Here is a 6,000-nt window from a genome sequence, read left to right on the forward strand (position 1 = left end):
TTTTTCTTGTTCTCTCCCCTCACACACACATGCAGTGTCTTGGACAAAAGGCTGAGTAAATCAGCATAACAAAAGGCCTGGCTCAGTGAGGACCAGCCGGAGCATGTGGCTGACACAAACCTCCCCCGGGGGGTTTCAGCTTTTCCCTGCCGTCGGATACCTCCTCCTTTCCTCTCCTCTACAGTCTGCTTCTACATGACACATAACACGGAGCAACAGCTCAACAGTCTCCACCCCAACACACCCACTCTCTTTTCCCTCTCCCATTCTACGCTCTGGCTCTAATGCTGCATATCATCTGCTGCTTGCTTCTGCTGTAACGCGTAGTGACTCTGCATGGGAATCTGGGGAGGGATTATTTACTACAGGGATGCCACCCTGTTTATGCTACAACAGACATCCTGTGTAATGCTTAAAAGGATAAATAGTATTTATAGACTTTTGGAATTGCTTGCACGCTGTCACATGAGACGGCAAACCTTGCTCATAAATTGATAGACTTAACGTAGAACGAGTTCACTTTTGTTACTGTAACATGCTTTCTGCAGAAGTAGAGGCATAATATAGAGCACACTCAAATATTTCCAAGCAATTTATGCTGGCTTTTCAAAATATAAATACTTTAGATTTCTGTTTTACCTCTAAATCACTGACTGAAACAAAAAAGATCCTCCTATTCAGATCATGTCACTTTTTACACAACATTTGCTGTTCTAAACATTTCACAATTATGTCTGGATTTTATGCTGTCTTTGAAAGATAATTGCTTGCAAGACTATGCAGATCTTTGGTTTCCCTGTTTTAACCCCTTAGCTCAGACTCAATCGCTTTGCATTACTGTCAAATCATTTGTAAATGATTTCCAATGTTCCAGAAAGCTACTGCCTTCCATTAATTTCAGGATACTATGAAATTTAACCTCCACCACAATGAACGATTAACCATCTTTATTATTTTATGATCATGCGGCACTTGTGTGTGCAGAAGTTGTGAGCAGGATATTTCTTAAAACTATCTTAAAACTGGATGGTGCATTCAAGGACTTTCAGGCCCAACAAGTCCTCTAACCTAAATGACAACATAGGTCGTTTTAACCAACCTCCAAATATGACTCGTATCCTACAATAGTGCCCCTACCAATGGCGTTTGTCCATGCCTCCCAAAACGATAATTTCCAACTCTGTTTCCCGACTAGACCTACGTTACGTAAATCATGTGACCTACGTCACATGACATAAACACGTGAAGACCGCAGCATCACGGCCGATGTGCCCAGCTGTTGGGTTCACCGGTCAACATGCATACAATCACTGACTTACGTTTAGGGTCTGGGTATCATTGGATAATCCATAATTCGTTTGTAATTCAAAAACGAAAAAACGGTAAATCTGTTATTTGTTTCAAAACTAAATAACCATTTAAAAAAAAACAATCAAAAACATTTGGTTTTTGGTTTTTGTCAATTTATTTTATGGTTTTTGTCAATTTATTTTATCGTTATCCAATTTTGAAGAATGAAGAGGGTTCTGCTTTACTTCATTCAATTTGTTTTTCGTTATAAACCAAGACCGGGCGTCACGTGGTCTGTTCCTTTCTTGGAAGTTGATGTAATAGGTAAAACATTCAAAAGAAAAGTAGGCCCATGTACAGTTAGTAAGGTGATTATATTTTTCTAAACTAAAATAACATTTTTTTAGTAAGTCTAAATTAAAACTAGATGTGAAAATAACATTTTAGATAACTGAAAACATTGACAAAACATTTGTAGGTGTAGGAGGTGTGTCAAGCATGCTAGACACTCTTTTAATGTTCAGAACTTTTTAAAGTAAAAGCTCAGTTCAACTCCAAATACAACATTACAGTAAACAAGCTTCTCGTGCTTTTATTTTGTAGGCAAAACCACAAAGTGTAAGTGATTAGGTGAGTAACTGTTGCTGTCATGACTGATATCTATTTCATCAAGTGTTTATTTATTTATTTTATTATTCAGTTTTGGTGAGGATACATAATCACAGAGAGAATTAATGCGTTTCCCTTTTCAATGTTTGTATAAACTTCATCTTTTATGTGGTTTATAATGGACTGTGGTGCAGAAACAGTGACAATGTTTCACACTCTTGGCTTACATTGACTGGCTGCTCTTGACAACACCTTTTGTGCTGTGTCAGCCACTGTAACTGTCCTGTGCTCTTTGAAACGGTAGGGGGCAGTTGGCTGCAATTCACTGCTAGATGCCACTAAATCTTACACACTGAACCTTTAAGATAACTTGAACTCTGGTGATATGAAGCTTAGGAGCATTTAATATTTTAGTTGTTATTATTCAATTTAAATTTTTGTTTTGCAACAAATTTATACTGTTTTGTTTTATATGTTTGCGTTGTACGGCCACTAGAGGTCACTGACACAATAAACGTAAACATGAGTTGAAATTTTGTGTGGAAACTAACTGGTTTCAAAATCTAGAGTAAAAAAAGAAGTTAAAAAAGTTTATTTTAATTAATTAATTTTCATTGTGATGCTAGTACATTTTTATGGAATATTAAAATAAATTGAGACCACTTGCTGCTTAAAAGACGTGGCATTAAATGTGGATTTAAACTTTTACATAAGAGGTTCCAGCATAGCATATATCTTCGGCTGATGTGCACAAGCGCAAAAATATAAGCATGCATCAGGACTACAGATTAACAAGGAGGAGACCACACGTACTTTGGTCGGTCAGTTAAGGTTTGTAGTTTTACCAGATTCTATTTCTGATGCTGGTGGAGATTGCTGGTCATAACAACAACATCAACCAGGGTGGAGAAAGGCACAGTGATCTTTTGACATATTTTGTAATGTACAGCAGTATAAAGGCATCTCCTCTGCAACCCCTCTGTATTCAAGACAGTACAACAGGAGACAAACCCATTATTGCTATTATTAAATGAAATGATTTGTTGATTAATCACGTTGGCTCACAGAAATTTTAATAATGAATGCATCAGGCATGAGCAAGCTGATAATGTAGGACACATTTGTCAAAGTGAACGACAAACAACGGGTGAAATCTGTGTATACATTTACGACATCAGAGTCATAAGGCGTGACACCAACATATAAATATAGCTTTCATCTTAAAAGTTGCCTAAAGGTAAGGTAACCCTTACTACTATTAGGGTCCATTAATTTGTCTTTCTTCACACATGCTTATGGTAAATACATCTTCTCTGGGTGACTTTGGCTTGGACATTTCTATATTTTAGAACCAATGCACTATATATTAATATATTGTATACAGGATGAACCAGGATCGTCGTACCACAATATTCCCTAGCTGTGGGTGTGAACAAGCTGTCATAAACAAAAGTTTTCCCACACTGTACACTTCTCTTTCCCCTGATGAGACGTTGTAGGCGTGGGCAGGAATTAATAACCCTCGCTGCTAATAGGTATGCATAAAGACGCGGGTACCTCGTCTGGATTAATAATGCATATATCAGCTGATAACATGAAACCTTGATGTATAACAATAGCAGCCACCTAATGATAAGTGGCTGCTTCATCAGAGTGCTTTGCATAAAGATGGAGCAGAGGCACTCTTGAATCAAACCAGAGGCCAGAGACAAGCCGGTCCAGCAAAACACATAATCTGTTTCATTTATGGCGGAGAATATCAAACAGCCATTTCTGCCACGAGATGAAGTCGAGGTTATGTTGGAGGGCTGTGCCGAGGGCAATGGGGTGGACTTCCTACTGCTGAGTGTTTTATGAAGTGCTTTTGCTAGCAGTGGTTTTATATGGAAAGTTGAGCTGAAGGACACAGAGCTGTTGTGGAAAGTCATTAAACTGTGGCGAGACAATCATTTCATGTTTTAGCCTTGGTGTTTTCATGGAGAGAATTGCACCTACTGACAGTAATTGGTTTTGAAGTGTTAAATGGCATCACATGCAGAAGAGAATCAACATTATTCATCATAATTGGTACAATTAATGTTTCTATGGTAAAGGCAGCACATCAATGTAACATGAAGAGCTGAACTCATTTCTGATTTCTCTACACATCATCAACAATTTTAAGCTTATTAACAAGGCAACTGAACAGTCCTATAATGGTTTGGGTAAGCTCATACAGTCGTTGGAATTTGATCATCACAAAAATTAGTACTTGTCAAAACTGACTGAATATACACCGAATACACAATTTCTTTACTGTTCTTCATTTTTAATTTAATAAATCTTTCTCTTCCTCCCCTCCGGATCTGGAGGCTGCTTTGCTCCTCCAGGCACTTGTGTTTTTCTCTGATGGTATTTTTATGACATCATTTGTCTATTTTGTGCAAGCAAGGGCATTTTCAAATGAGTGCAATATACATCAACTTCATCTAATATTCCCCATTTTGACATCTGCCATACCGTCTCTCCTCGGAGAATAATGAGACAAAAAGTGATGCAAAGTACAGCTTGAATTAAGATGTGTTTGTGTTGGACTTCCTAAGGCAGCACTCCCACTTGGACAGGTGTGCACAGCCGCTGCGATCAAACCAGTGAAAATAAGTCAAAGAGGTACAGAAACATTCAGTTAATCATTCTTTGACGACAACATGAATCACGTATGTTGAGAAACCAGAAATAGTCTAATAAACATTACATTTCTCTTACTTTTAATTGTTTTAGTTTTTCAGTGCTTGTTAGCTGAAGTTTACAACTACACCCTAAACTAAGTAAACATAAAGTAACACTTCAGAAAAAATGTAGAGCCAAGAGACATTATTACTGTCATATCTTTTCCAAAGTTTTCATTAAGTAAGCTTGGCAGTCCTGAATGCTGTGGTGACAGTTTATACTCAGATATTACCAGCAGTTGATTTCTCTTGAAGTTATGTGGAGGTGTGCATGCTGAAAGTAGAAATGAAAAAGAAATGAACAATGATATGAAAAGAAAATACTGCTCAGGGTTTTGAAGGAGGGGTGAAGCTTAGTTTCACAGTTCTTTTTGTGAGTTTCACCACAACAAAAATAACTTTCAAATTATATATCAGTAGCAGAACTAGCACAAAAAGAAAAATACTGACTTGAACTCTTGTTGGTAAAGAAAAAGGAACATTACATTCTTGAACAATTTGCCTTTTCCCCTTTTTGTTGAATAGATTTGCAACTTAAAGAAATCCATAGAGAGGAATTCATCTGCTCCAACAACTGCGATTACTGTCAGCTTTAGATCTGTTAGTGCAAAGCATGTCGTGCCCCGCGTCAATACGTTTTCACATATTCCCTCTGCTTCTTGGTCACTGGTCATCTAATGTGCATTAATATGGGAATGGCAAAATTGTGTGATATGACACTCACAGATGTATAGTGTTTACAATGTCACAAAGTATTGAGCAAGAAAAATAAGCTATGTACTTCTACAACATGTACGTGTCAGTGTATACTCAGAGTGACTGTGTATTGGTAGGTAAACACAATACTCCACTGCTCACAAGTGATCCTAACAATGGAACAGCTCTTCCTTTTTTTCCTTCCTGTAGTCTTTCAAAACATGTTTTTACAGCTGTAATCAATTTCTTGTCTACTGTTGTTTATAAAATGTTTCAAATCAATGATTCATCTGTGACACATTTATCTCAGCGTCAGCCAGCGTCCCATAGTTGTTCGACTTCACACAAAATAAGACACCTTGTGCTTAGTGGTGGAAGGAGATACTCTTTTGTAGTAAGTAAAAGTAGCAATACAGTAAAAGTTCTGAAGAAATGTACGTACGTAGAAAGTACAAATGTACTAGCATCTAAATATATTAAAAGTACCATTTATGGGTCCATTTTAGAATAATGTAATTATATTAATGTATTATGATTGTTGATGCACTAATGTGATCATCACTGTAATGTTGCAGCTGGTAAAGGTGGGACGTTATACAGCATACTGTTGGTTATCTTGTGAATTTACACCCAGGGACCAATACAGTCTTAACCACTAATAATACATCATAATTAATTTTTTGATTAATCTCTGTAT

This window comes from Micropterus salmoides, unplaced genomic scaffold, assembly GCF_014851395.1.
Source record: "Micropterus salmoides isolate LMB-PRFRI ecotype aquatic unplaced genomic scaffold, ASM1485139v1 Ms_hic_scaffold_7, whole genome shotgun sequence".
NCBI lineage: Eukaryota > Metazoa > Chordata > Actinopteri > Centrarchiformes > Centrarchidae > Micropterus > Micropterus salmoides.